Source organism: Rhinopithecus bieti, unplaced genomic scaffold (assembly GCF_001698545.2).
Source record: "Rhinopithecus bieti isolate Rb0 unplaced genomic scaffold, ASM169854v2 scaffold_47418, whole genome shotgun sequence".
In the NCBI taxonomy this organism is placed as follows: Eukaryota; Metazoa; Chordata; class Mammalia; order Primates; family Cercopithecidae; genus Rhinopithecus; species Rhinopithecus bieti.
In genome coordinates, this window is record NW_016819951.1 from 905,387 (window position 1) to 920,277 (window position 14,891).

General features: G+C 37.0%; 1 pseudogene; it reads right to left on the reverse strand.

Moving 5' to 3' along the window:
• Positions 1–3,304: 3,304 nt before the first annotated feature.
• LOC108520125 (UPF0488 protein C8orf33 homolog pseudogene) lies at positions 3,305–3,994 on the reverse strand (annotated as a pseudogene).
• Positions 3,995–14,891: the final 10,897 nt, after the last annotated feature.

The following is a 14,891-nucleotide window of genomic DNA, read 5'->3' on the forward strand; positions in this document are numbered from 1 at the left end:
ATTGATAATGATTCCTTTAGTGATTACCAGATGTAACTTTTGGCAAATTATCTGAAATATGGAAATAATAGTTTCTACTTCATAGGACTGTTGTACATTTTAAATGGATTCACTAGAATAGTGCATGGAGTAAAAGGAAACAAATAGTAACTCTAAATGGTATTATAACAAATTCATTGGAAATAAATAAACATTATTTTGTTTCCAAAAGTCAATCTGAATTCTCTGGAGGTTTCGTTTTTGCTTTGACACGTTTTCATTGCTATATACATAGACTAAGAAGTTAGAGACTCTGATTCTAGACCTAGCTCGGTTGTTAAAAAAGAATTCACTCCAATCATCTAATGCCTCCTTTTCTAAAATGGGTATAATACTATTTGCTGATTGTAACCCCAAAGGGTTAGTCTATTGGTATAATTGATATAAAATGAAGTTTATACAAATGTGTAGGTGGTGATATTACCACCATTTTTGTCAGTATCATACACCTCTGATTCGTTCATTGCTCTTTGCAGCTCCACCTTTTTCCCCCTTTTCTTAAAAGTGTTGGCCATACTATCTTGAATCTATCTATTTATTATAAACTTTAATTATGTCAGGTTTTGAAAAACTAGTATTCAAGTTTAGACAACACAACTGCTTTCAAACGCTATTACAACAAATCCACATTGCGCAACTATTTTAGAGACTTAAAATTTAGTTAACATTTTTCTAATTAATTCACAGACAGTAGTAAGCTGATGAGCCCTCCTGGTTCTTGGTCTTGAGAAATTTTGATGAAACTAAGCATAACTAAGCCTACTGAGTTACCAAGTCATAAAGAAAGTAGAAAGATAGATGTTTGGGATAGTAAGGAATAGCAGGAGAGCATGGCATCTTAAAAATGCCCTAGCATCAAATTATTGAAGCAAAGCAGTTGGCTACTGTCCTTAAAAGGAAGGGACATCAACCGTCTAGACAAGATCAAATATCAAAGTCGATGGGTTTTGCAATCTGACCATCTCGTTTTCCTCTTACCAAGTTTGTAAAGCAAGGTGCTTTGACACACCTGGTAGATTACAGACAGTATCAGTATCACTATATGAGTAATGTTCATTTCCATAGGATGTATCAACTTTCAAAAACATTTTAAGAGGTTTATGTAATTGTTTGCTATCTGGTTGTTGGGCAGTATGGATAAGAAAAAGGTGAATATTTAGTATTTAACTCTAAATCCTTTGAGCCTCACTTCCTTCAAAATACCTGGTCAGATCATTTGCAAAAATTCACTCTAGTTGATTTTAAGACTTAATGGCAACATGTTGAGGAGGAGAATTGAACTGCGTTCCCATGCTAAATGTGTTTAAAGTCACTTCTCTGATTTGTTTTCTTTCTTTCATGGACAGCAAATTCAAACTTAACTATTTGTATGTATCAGTGAATACCTTTTGTTATGGGTGTAAGATTTATTTGCAAATCGGCAAAATGGTTAATCAAATATTTTGTGTGCATTATATGATCTCTTAACCTTTCTGTGTATCTGATTCATAAACAATCAAATATATTAATACTTCTTTTTTTCTTTTTTGAGACAGAGTCTCACTCTATTGCCCAGGCTGGAGTGCAGTGCCATGATCTCGGCTCACTGCAACCTCTGTCTCCTGAGTTCAAGCGATTCTCATGCCTCAGCCTCCTGAGTAGCTGGGATTACAGGTGTGCACCACCATACATGGCTAATTTTTGTATTTTTAGTAAAGACGGGATTTCATCATGTTGGACAGGCAGGTCTTGTGCTCCTGAACTCAGGTGATCCACTTGCCTTGGCCTCACAGAGTGCCAGGATTACAAGTGTGAGCCACCGTGGCCAGCCAATAATTCTCAGCAATCCTTAGATGAATGTGGTCTTAACTATTTTTTTTTTTTGAAATATTTGAGATTTATTTTGAAGACAGAGCTGATATGCCAGTCAAAGTATTAAAAGTATATATGTAATCCCAGCACTTGGGGAGGCCCAGGTGGGTGGATAACATGAGGTCAGGAGTTTGAGACCAGCCTGACCAACATGGAGAAACCCCATCTCTGTTAAAAATACAAAATTGGCCGGGCATGGTGGCGCACACCTGTAATCCCAGCTACTGGGGAGGCTGAGGCATGAGAATTGCTTGATCCCTAGAGGCAGAGGTTGCAGTGAGCCGAGATCACACCATTGCACTCCAACCTGGGAGACAAGAGCAAAGCTCCTTCTCAAAAAAAAAAAAAAAAAAAAAAAAAAAAAAAAAAAAAAAAAAAAAAAAAAAAAGTATACAGTGCTGGAGAGACAGCAATCGAGGATGACACAGGCTTGCTGCTGAATCAACTAGACAGGCAGTCGTGCCATTCACTGAAAAGCAGAAGCCAAAGGGAAACCGGAGCCTAATCAAGTGTTTTAAACACGTCAAGTTTGAAATGCCTATGAAACACCCAAGTGGAAATGCTGAGTAGGCAGCTGGGCTCCAGGTATCAATCTAGTCTGGGAACTGAGTTTGGAAGACCCCAGCAAACATCAAGCCACAATGAGGCTTAGCACCTGAAGATTCCCAATTCCATGCAACATAGGGCCTGAGACTGACATGGCCAACATTTAGACAAGAAGTCTGCTGAGGCTCAATCCAGGTCTCAGGCCAGAACTGTTAGGGCAAGAAGCTCCTTCCTCCTAAGAACAGAGCCTGGCCTGGTGGGTGCCATGCTGATTCCCTAAGGATGACACCTGCTCAGGAATGAAGGCAACACGGACAAAGGACCCTGGCGAGGGACTGGACCCAGGGATACCTGACCCCTGAATCTTCTGTACTTCCTCTAACACAGGTGGTCAGCACACTCTTTCACTCGTTATCCAATTTAATCAAAAATAGAGATTCAGGCAATGTGACATAACAGCATTAAGCACTAAACTGTTTGACAGGGATTCCTTTCAAAAGTGAAAACCAGTGTACGAGTATATAGCTTCTCCACTACTCTTTGTTACCAACAGCCACTTAATCTAATCCTAAAGGCTGAGTACAATATTCTTTCCACAATACCTTGAACACTCCAATTTATTGTATATTTTCTAAATGTACCTCTCTTTCTCTCTTCTGAAAGAGAGAACACTTCATCAGAAAACAAATGGGGTCTTGTGCCTATCTGATGGTCTCACATCTTCACAACAGCTCCAAATCCTTGGACCAGACAGGAACAGACCAACCCCAGGGTTCTCTGCCAACAGAAGTCCTGGAAAGGCTCTGCACTCAAAACAAACTCCTACACCACCCCAAGGGAGAGGGATTGTTCCAGGTTGGGGGAGAAGCTAAAAGAAACTGAACCTAAACTCTTCATCATGAGTGTCCAGAGTGGCTTTGGCTCTCCACAAAGGGCGAGGCCTGCAGACCCTTCGGCTCTTGTTTCTGGTGGCTCCATCTACAGGCTACACCTGGGCTGAATAAGCAGCAGCTCTGTGAGCCCGCAGGGCCTCACGCCATTCGGCTTCCATCCGAGCCCTGTAATCTCCAAACAAGGAGTGCATCAGCTGCCTCTTCCGGGGCAGGGACGTTCTTTCCCTGCGCAGGGTTCGGATTTCTCCGATAGCCTGCTCTTTCTGTGTCGGGGTGGGTTTTTGCCTCTTGTGGCCCAGTTTCAGTTGCTCCACACATCAAGCCAATTCCTGGGCCAACTGCTGCACCTGGGCCTCAGAGCTTAGGGAAACTTCCTCTGGGGCAGGTTTCTCTGAGGCCTTCTCGCCTTCATTTGCCACAGAGGCCGTGTTCCAGGTTTTCTTCTTATTCTTTTGTTTTTTTGACGCTGCGCTGCCTTCATCGCCTAACGGGTGCGCTCTGGAGTCGGTGTTACTGCACGTGGGTTGCCCTGGGCAGAGATAGGCAGTGGAAGGATTCCAGGTGCTGGAAACGGGGCCAAGAAGCTGGTGTCTGCAGGACGCACGGGGAGTACCCGGGCCTGGGGACGCCGCCGCCTCCCTGGCAAGATGTCCTAGGGCCGCCATGTGCCGCAGTCGCCACCAGAACTATGCCGGTCTTAACTGTTAATGCATGTTTATTTTAGATTTGCCATTTCAACTGATTTATTAGTTTCTTTTTTCTCCCAGCCTCCTAGCTACCTTTACAAAATTGAAAATGGAATCCCCTACCAGCATAAACATTAAGGGCGAATTAACTTTAAGACTGTGTAGAGACAGGAAGACTCAGATCCATGTTTACATGTTTTACCTGGGAATGAGGGTGGGTTTCAGAAGAATGGAAAATATAATTTTTTCCCCACTGATTACACTTCCTGTGTTTCCTTTTCAGCTTTCTAATAATAACATAGGGAAAAGGAAGAATTTGAGAGTTTCTCAGAAGATTAGGCAATTCTTTGAAGAATCTGAGAACATAGAAGCTCCCCTGGCTGCTTTCCATGATTGAAATCAGTGATGCATTGGTTTCTTTGTGTGGGCTTTTGAAAGATCATTAGAAACCAACCTGAGGATCATGAGATTCTGGTGGACACAGGAGCAATGAGTGGCAATACAGTGCATTCTCATGCAACCTACTTTAAAAGGTACACAGATAAAAGAAAATAAAGAAGACTGAAAATGCAGAAAATTCAACCATGCAGTCCATTTCAAATTAAATATCTCTTCCCCTCTAATTCCTCTGTTCTGGCAGAGAAGGGGAGATGAGCTGCCACTCCATGCTTGTGCTTAACAAAATTGTGTTAGGTTGGTGCAAAAGTAATTGCAGTTTTGCCATTTAAAATAATTGCATTATTATCTCCTAGAATTTTTATAGTTTCAGGTCTTAGGTTTAAGTCCTTAATCCATCTTGAGCTGATTTTTTGTATAGGGCTGGGCGTTGTCTTAGGCGAGGATTTCATGACCAAGAACCTGAAAACAAATGCAATAAAAACTTAAGATAAACAGCTGGGACCTAGTTAAAGAGCTTTGGCATGCCAAAAGGAACAGTCAGCAGAGTAAAGAGACAACCGACAGAGTGGGAGAAAATCTTCCTAATCTATACATCTGACAAAGTACTAATATCCAGAATCTACAATGAACTCAAACAAATCAGTAAGAAAAAAAAAATCCCATCAAAAACTGGCTAAGGATATGAATAGGCAGTTCTCAAAAGAAGATATACGAATGGCCAACAAACATAGGAAAAAATGCTCAACATCATGAAAGATCAGGGAAATGCAAATCAAAACTACAATGTGATACCACCTCACTCCTGCAAGAATGGCCATAATTTAAAAAAATCAAAAAACAGTAGATGTTAGCATGGATGTGGTGAACAGGGAACACTTCTACACTGCTGGTGGCAATGTAAATTAGTACAGCCACTATGGAAAACAGTGTGGAGATTCCTTAAAGAATTAAAAGTAGAACTACCATTTGCTCCATCAATCCCACTACTGGGTATCTACCCAGAGGAAAAGAAGTCATTATTCAAAAAAGATACTTGCACACACATGTTTATAGTGGCACAATTCAAAATAGCAAAATCGTGGTACCAACCCAAATGCCCATTAGTCAACGAGTGGATAAAGAAACTGTGGTATGTATATATGATGGAATACTATGCAGCCATAAAAGGAATGAANACAGTAGATGTTAGCATGGATGTGGTGAACAGGGAACACTTCTACACTGCTGGTGGCAATGTAAATTAGTACAGCCACTATGGAAAACAGTGTGGAGATTCCTTAAAGAATTAAAAGTAGAACTACCATTTGCTCCATCAATCCCACTACTGGGTATCTACCCAGAGGAAAAGAAGTCATTATTCAAAAAAGATACTTGCACACACATGTTTATAGTGGCACAATTCAAAATAGCAAAATCGTGGTACCAACCCAAATGCCCATTAGTCAACGAGTGGATAAAGAAACTGTGGTATGTATATATGATGGAATACTATGCAGCCATAAAAAGGAATGAATTAACAGCATTTGCAGTGACCTGAATGAGATTGGAGACTATTATTCTAAGTAAAGTAACTCAGGAATGGAAAACCAAACATCATATGTTCTCACAGATATGTGGGAGCTAAGCTATGAGGACGCAAAGGCATAAGAATGATACAATGGACTTTGGGGACTTGGGGAGAAGGGTGGGAGGTGGGCGAGATATAAAAGACTACAAATATGCTGCAGTGTATACTAATCAGGTGATGGGTGCACCAAAATCTCACAAATCATCTCTAAAGAACTTACTCATGTAACCAAATACCACCTATACCTCAATAACTTATGGGGAAAAAAAGTAATTGCAAAAACTACAATTATATTTGCAGGAACCTAATAGTTAATAACAAAGGCCTAGTTTGGAGAGTCAGAGGAATTCTTAACCATAATTCAACCAAGACATACAGTATGTGCCTTCTCTTTGGTGGAACAGTGAATATACAGGCTACTGGCCTGTACTGAGTGTTTCAGCCAAACCACATTCTTTTGAAAGTCACAGTTTTAAATGACAGTATGCCAATGACAATACAAATTAAAAAATATATTGACATATCTATATTCCCTCCCAAAATAATACACATTTGGAATAGATAAAGAACTCTCAAAGTCAATGAGAAAAAGAGCACTAACCCAGTAGAAAAGTGGGAAGAAGACTTGGACACTTCAGAAAAGAGAATATATTAAAATGATCAATAAACAGAAATAAAAGGTGCTCAACTTTATAAGTCATCTGAGATATGCAGATTAAAACCACGATGCAATATTATACCACCCCTACCAGAATAACTAAAATGACTAAGTTGGAAAATACTCAGTGCTGATGAGAAAGTGGGGTAGTTGGAACTCTTATACATCATTTGAGGAACATCCACTTAGGAAAACAACTTGGTGTCTAATAAAGCCCAGTATATGCATCCCCTATAAGCCAGAATTTTTACTTTCAGGTGTATATCCAACAGAAATGTTGGTGTATGTTCACCAGAAATCATGTTCAAGAATGTTCATGGTATAACTAGTCGTGAGACACAAAAACTGGAAATGTTCATCAACAATGAGTAGGATAAATAAGTTGTGTTAATATTCACACAATTGAAAATTATACAGCAGAAAGAATAAATAATCTAAATCTACACACAACAGAATGGAGAAATCTCATGAATGGAATGTTAGATCATAGCCTAGATAAACTTACCTGGAGCAGGTGCCACTGAAGCCATAAACTGGTAGGATGAATTGCTGGAGGCTCACTATGGACTAGCTTGAGAGTAAAAATTTGGGGAGGCCCAGTCTGAAGGAGGCCCCTCACACTTTCTTGGATTTTATCTTCAGGAAGCCCACCAGATTTTCATGGTGATGATCTTAGAAAACATCTCTCATATCTTGGTCAATTGGGGGAAAGTACCATTTTGAAATAATCCTAGAGCATTCTCCATAGCCAAGGTTTACTCCTCAAGGGAAACAACTTTACCAGCATCTTATTTGACCATGGAGAAGGCAGTTAGCCCCCTACATCCCTCTCTAGTCTTCCTGTATTACCTAATGGAAGGGAAAACAAACACTAAGAAACACTTCTGAAGTCCAACTCAAGGACTTGAGCCCACTAAAAGACAGATATGCTGACCTCCTCCAAACCTTACCACCACATCAACACAGCTCCAGAATAATCACAGTAGGTTAGAATGGAAAGAGCTACAAAACACAGACTCTATTTAAGAAGGAATTCTTAGGGAAATCCAATGTGGAGAAAACAAGGGCACTGAGGAAACTAAAGTCTCTGCCATCTATAGCTATGGAAAACATGAAGCACAACCCATCAGCTGGACGGATTGACATAAAACCTCATACTAAAGACCTATTTTCCTCAGTTCTCATTATCTAATACATCATGTTTGACTTTTAACAAAAAATCATAAGGCTATACAAAAAGAAAAGGAAAAACACAGAAGAGACAAAGTATGCATCTGAACTACACTTTGATATGAAACAATGTTTGCAATAATCAAATAAATAATTAAAAATAACTATGATTAGTTATGTTAAGGACTGTAATAGAAAAAGTATAAGTATGCAAGAGCAGATGAATAATGTAAGCAGAATACTAAAAACTCTAAGAAAGCATCAGAAGAAAATGACAGAAATTAAAAGCACTGCAATAGAAATGAAGAATGCTTTTCATAAGCTCATTACTAGACTGAACATAAACAAGAAAAAAAATGAATTTCAAGATATATCAAAGGAGACATTGCAAATTGAAATACAAAGAGAAAAAGGACTACAACCTCCATTCCAATATCCAAGAACAATTACAAAAATATAACATGTATAATTGAAGTACTAGAAGAAGAAGAGAGAAAGCAGCAGAGAAGTGCAGAGGAAGTACAGTAGTTTCCTCTTATTCATGGGGGATACATTCAAAGACCTCCAGTGGATACCTGAAATTGCAGATAGTACCAAACCCTACGTATACATACTATGTTTTTTCCTACATGCACATATCTATGATAAAGTTTAACTTATAAATTAGGCATAAGAAGAGATTAATAATATACTATAATAGAAAAATTATGACAATACTCAGAACCAAGCACAACAGAAAACTTATGAGCTGTTTATTTCTGGAATTTTTCATTAAGTACTTTCAGAACACAGTGACTCATGGGTAACTGAAAGTGTGGAAAGCAAAACCATGGATAAGGAGGAACTATTGTACTTGAAGTAATCATAGCCAAGAAGTTCCCAAAATTAATGATAGATACCAAACTGCAAACCCAGGAATCTTAGAGAACACCAGCAGGAATAAAAACCAAAAATCTACACCTAAGCGTATCATGGGAGAAAACCCAAGACAAATAATTTTGAAAGAAGCCATGGTGGCAAGGGAGTGAATAAGTGTAGAGGGGCAAGACTAAGAACTATTTTAAACTTTTTTGTCAGAAACCATGCAAGCAAGTAGAGAATGAAGTAAAATGTTTAAAGAAATAAAAGAAAAAAATCCCACTAACCTAGTATTCTATATCCATTGAAATTATCATTTAAAGTGAAGGAGAGGCTGGCCATGGTGGGTCATGCCTGTAATCCCAGCACTTTGCAAAGCCAAGGCAGATGGATTGCTTGAGCTCAGGAGTTTAAGACCAGTCTGGGGAACATGGTGAAACCTTATCTCTTCAAAAAATATAAAAAATTATCTAGGTGTGGTGGCACATACCCATAGTTCCAGCTACTCGCGGTGGTGGGAGGGTGTGTGGTGGGGGACAGTGTGGGGTGGAAGGGAGCTGAAATGGGATAATCACTTGAGCCCGGAAAGTCAAGGCTGTACCGAGCCTTGATTGTGCCACTGCACTCCAGCCTGGGCGACAGAATGAGACCCTGTCTCAAAAAAAAAAAAAAAAAAGGGGAAAATTATTAAGGATAAAGATGGGCATTAAATAATGAGAAAGGGGCAATTACTCAATAAAACATAATAATTCTTAACAAGTTATTCAGGTAACAACACAGAATCTAAATACATGAGACAAAAATTTATAAAATTACAAGAAGAAATAATCAAATTTAATATTTAATATTATGTTTGGAGATCTCAACATCCCTATATCAATAACAGCTAATTTCAACAAGCAAAAATCAGGAAAATGTTCAACTGAATAGCACTAACAATGAACAGAATCTAACTGTTCAAGTAATAGCAGAATAGTTAATCAAGTAACAGCAGAATACACATTCCTCTCAAGTTTATATGGGACTTTATCCAAAATAGACCACATCCTGGGCTGAAAAACATACCCTCACAAATTTAAAAGAATAGAAGTCTTACTGCATGTATTCTTAGACTATAATGAAATTTAACTAGAAATCAGTATCAGAAAATATCTCGAAAATCCCCAAATAGTTTGAGATTAAATAACATACTTTTATATAACACATAGGTCAAAGAAGAAGTCTCAGGGGAAATTTAAAAATATTTTGAACTAAACAAAATGAAATGTACATCAAAATTTATGGGATGCTCAAGAAGAATAGCTAGTGGATGCTTGGCTTCATACCTAGGTGATGGGTTGATCTGTGCAGCAAACCACCATGGCACACATTTACCTATGTAACAAACCTGCACATCCTGCACCTGTACCCTTGAACTTAAAATAAAAGTTGATTTAAAAAAAGAGAAAAGATAATTCTTTTCACCCACAGTTTCTTGTCTCCTAATAGTCCTTCTGTTGTATCTTTAAATAAATGTCTCAAACCTTAAGATATTCTTAAAATCTGAGATTGCAGATGTATTTTGCATTACAAGTCCTATTTTTATTTTTTATATTTTAATCCATGGAATGCTGTAAAAGCAGTGCTTAGAGGCAAATTTATAGCAGCAAATGCATATATTAGAAAAGAAGAAAGATCTAAAATCAATAATAGAAATGTGCCTTAGGAAAGTAAAGAGAGAAGAGCAATTTAAACCTCAAGTAAGCACAAGAAATGACATAAAACTTTGAGCAGAAATCAATAAAGTTGAAAACACGAAGTCAACAGAGAAAGTCAATAAACCCAAAAGGCAATGCCTTTAAAAGATCAATAAAATTGATAAATCCATAGCCAGGCTAACCAAGTGAAAAAGGGAGAAGACACAAATTACAAATATTGATTCCATAAACATTAAAAAGATGATAAAAAATATCACAAACAAATGCATACTGACACATTTGGTAATTTAGATGAAATGGATCAATTCATTGAAAGATATAAACCTCAAAACTTAGGGAAAAGAAATACATTACCTAAATAGATCTATATTTACTTAAATAATTGATAAATCATTATTAATCTTTCAAAAAAGAAAGCATCTGGCCCAGATTCTTTCACTGATGAATTCCACCAAGCATTTAAGGAAGAAATAATATCAGTTCTCTATAATCACTTTTAGAAAATTGAAGTAAGAGGTATACCTCCTAACTCATTCGAGGAGGCAGGCATTATCTTAATATCAAGACTGGGAAAATATGCTACAAGAAATGAAAACTACAGCTTAATATCTTTTATGAATATAGATGCAAAAATTTTCGATAAAATATTAGCTAATTAAATCCAAAATGCATAAAAATAGTTATACATCACAGTAAGTGGAATTTATTTTAGGCATGCCAGACTGATCTGACATTTAAAAGTCAAAATCAATTAATGTGATACACTATATTAACTGGCTAAAGAACTATTTTATTAGTCTGTCAATTGATGCAGAAAAAGCATTTGACAAAATCCAACATCTCCAATATCTATTTATGAGAAAAAGTCTTAGAAAACTAGGAATAAAATATCCTCAACTTAATCTGGAACATCTAAAAAATAGGCCTTCATGATATTTTATGGTGAGAAATGATATACTTTTCTTCTATTATTGGGAATAAGACAAGGTTGTTTCTTTTGTCACTCTTATTCACCATCCTACTGGATGTCCTAGTTAGTGCAACAAGGCAAGAAAATATATATATACGGATTAGAAAGAAAAAAAGAAAACTACCTTTGTTCACAGATGACATAATTATCTATTTAGTAAAACTGAAAGAATTCCTGGAACCAATATGTGATTATAGCAAGGTTGCAGGATGCAAGGTTAATAGAAGTCAATTGTCTTTTCATGTACCACCAGTGAACAAGTGAAAATTGAAGTTGAAAACAAAATACAATTTTCACTCCTTCCCCCAGCAAAAATGAAATATCAACAACAAAATATGTGTAGGACATATACTATGTATATGGAAAATGTTAAGTCTGATGAAATAAATAAAGGAAGATCTAAATAAATGGAGATGTACCACTTTCATGGATAGGTGGACTCAATAATGTTGAGCTATAAATTCTTCATGAATTGATGTATACATTTAATGCAATTCTAATAAATTCTCAGCAAGTTATTTTGTGATTATTGACAAATTTATTCTATTTTTTAGCTTCATCTCAAAGGATGATTTTAAAATTTATATGGAAATGCAAGAGACCCAGAATAGTCTATATAATACTGACAAAGAAGGACTAAGTTGGAGAACTGACACTACTCAATTTGAAGTAGTACTATAAAGCTATGGTAATTAAGACAGTGAGGTATTCGTAAAAGAATAGACAAGTGGATTAATAGAAAAGAGGAGAGAACCCAGACATGGACACTCCCACATATAGTCAACTGATCCTTGACAGAGCAAAATAAATTTAATAGAGAAAAGACAGTCTTTTCAACAAATAATCATCAAAAAATTGTACATATACATGCAAAAATGAATCTGGACATATACCTTATGCTTTTCACAAAATTAATTTAAAATGGACCTTATTTCTAAATGTAAAACAAAAACTAGAAAACTTCCATAAGATAACATAGGATAAAATCTAGGTGACCTTGGGTTTGATCAAATCATGATCCATCAAAGAAAAAAATTAAAAAAAATTGAACTTAATTAAATTTAAAAACTGTTATGTGAAAGATATTGCTAAGTAAATGAGAAGATAAGCCACAGAATGAGAGGAAATATTTTAAACACATATCCAGTAAAGGAGCTAAATCCAAATGACACCAAGGCATTTAAATAATTCTATGTAATGAGCAAAAGATCTGAACATTCAACTCACCAAATAAGATATACAAATGGCATATAAGCATATGAAAAGATGCTCAACATCTTATGTTATTAGAGAATAGTTAATGAAAACAACAATGAGAAACAACTACACCATTAGAATGGCCAAAATCCAAATTACTGACAACAACCAATGCTGTTGAGAATGCAATGCAAGAGAAACTCTCATTCATTCAGTTTTCAAATGTGACTATAAAAGGGTGCAGCCACTTTAGAAGACATTTTGTCTGTTTCTTACAAAGCTAAGCATAGCCTTGCATTATAATCTGCAATTGTGTTCCTCTGTATTTACCCAATTACACTGAAAAATTATGTCTACAAAAAAATCCTGAACACAAATGTTTATAGCAGGTTTATTGTTACTTGGTAGTTACCAAAATGGAAAACAACCAAGACATCTTTCAATAGATGAATGAATAAACTATAAAATACCTGTAAAATGGAATATTATTCAGCAGTAAAAAGAAATGAGCTTTCAAATCATGAAAAGACATGGAGGAAACTCAAATGCATATTGTTACATGAAAGCAGCCAGTGTGAAAAGGCTACATGCTGTATGGTTTCAATTAGATGACATTTTGGAAAGAAGCAAAACTTCTTTTTAAAGAAGAAGATCAGTTTTTGCCTGGCGTTCAGGGAAAGGGAAGATTAGGTTAAGCACAGGGCATCTGAGGAGCTGTGAAATGATTCTGTGCAATACTGTAATGGTGGACATTTTGGCAACATTATGCATTTGCCAAAAGCAATAGAAGATTTTGACACAAAGAATTACCATAATGCAGGCAAATTTTAGAAAATAATTTAGAAGGTCAGGGGATTCCAGGAGCAATGCAGACTTTACAGAAGAAATTCACTGCATTACAAAGTATGAGATAACCTTAGTAAGGTGGAGAGAGAAAAAGGTCTTAACATAAATATCTTTGAAAATGAATGGAATCTGTCAGACTAAAGGCAAAATGAGCTGCACAAAAGCACTGTACTCTAGCTGATAAAAATTATTTCTCATTGGATTCTGGTTAACAGTTCTTATACTGTGGTACATATATACGGGAATTGAACAATTAAGCCTATAAATGGCAAACATTGGGAGTTACATTTCTCACAGTTGGTGTGGAAATTTACAGATCAACTAGGGGAAGAGTCTTGAATAATCCATGTGGTAATCATTACAGTTGTAGACATCAGGGAGAACTCATGTTTAACTTAATATAAATACAGGTGGTTATATATAGAAATATTCAAGGATGTTTATGTAAATACACAAAAGCACAACCATGACACACCCAAAATAAAGAACACCCTGGTAACTATGGACACACTTAGTACTCAAATGCTGGAGTGCAGTGGCGAGATCTTGGCTCACTGCAACCTCTGCCCCCTGGTTTAAGCAATTCTCCTGCCTCAGCCACTGGAGTAGCAGTGTTTACAGGCACTTGCCACCACGCCTAGCTAATTTTTGTATTTTTAGTAGAGATGGGGTTTCACCATGTTGGTCAGGCGTATTTTGAACTCCTGACCTTGTGATCTGCCTGCCTTGGCCTCCCAAGGTGCTGGGATTACAGGTATGAGTCACCAGCTGGGGCCTGTTGATTTTCTTGTCTTTTTTATTATACTTTTTTATTATACTTTTTAATTATACTTTAAGTTCTGGGATACATATGCAGAATATGCAGGTTTGTAACATAGGTATACACATGCCATGGTGGTTTGCTGCACCCATCAACCGGTCATCTATATTAGGTATTTCTCCTAATGTTATCCCTCCCCTACCTGCCAATGGGCCCTGTCTGTGTCCATGTGTTCTCTTTTTTCAACTCCCATTTATGAGTGAGAACATGCAATGTCTGGATTTCTGTTCCTGTGTTAGTTTGCTGAGAATGATGGTTTCCAGCTTCAACCATGTCCCTGCAAAGGACATGAACTCATCCTTTTTTATGGCTGCATAGTATTCCATGGTGTATATGTGCCACATTTTCTTTATCCAGTCTATCACTGATGGGCATTTGGGTTGATTCCGAGTCCTTGTTACTGTGAACAGTGCTGCAATAAACATACATGGGCATGTGTCTTTATAGTAGAATGATTTATAATCCTTTGGGTATATACCCAGTGATGGGATTGCTGGGTCAGATGGTATTTCTGGTTCTAGATCCTTGAGGAATTGTCACGCTGTCTTCCACAATGGTTGAACTAATTTATACTTCCACCAACAGTATTAAGAACATTCCTATTTCTCCACATCCTCTCCAGCATCTGTTGTTTCCCGACTTTTAATGATCACCATTCTAACTGGCGTGAGATGGTATCTCATTGTGGTTTTGA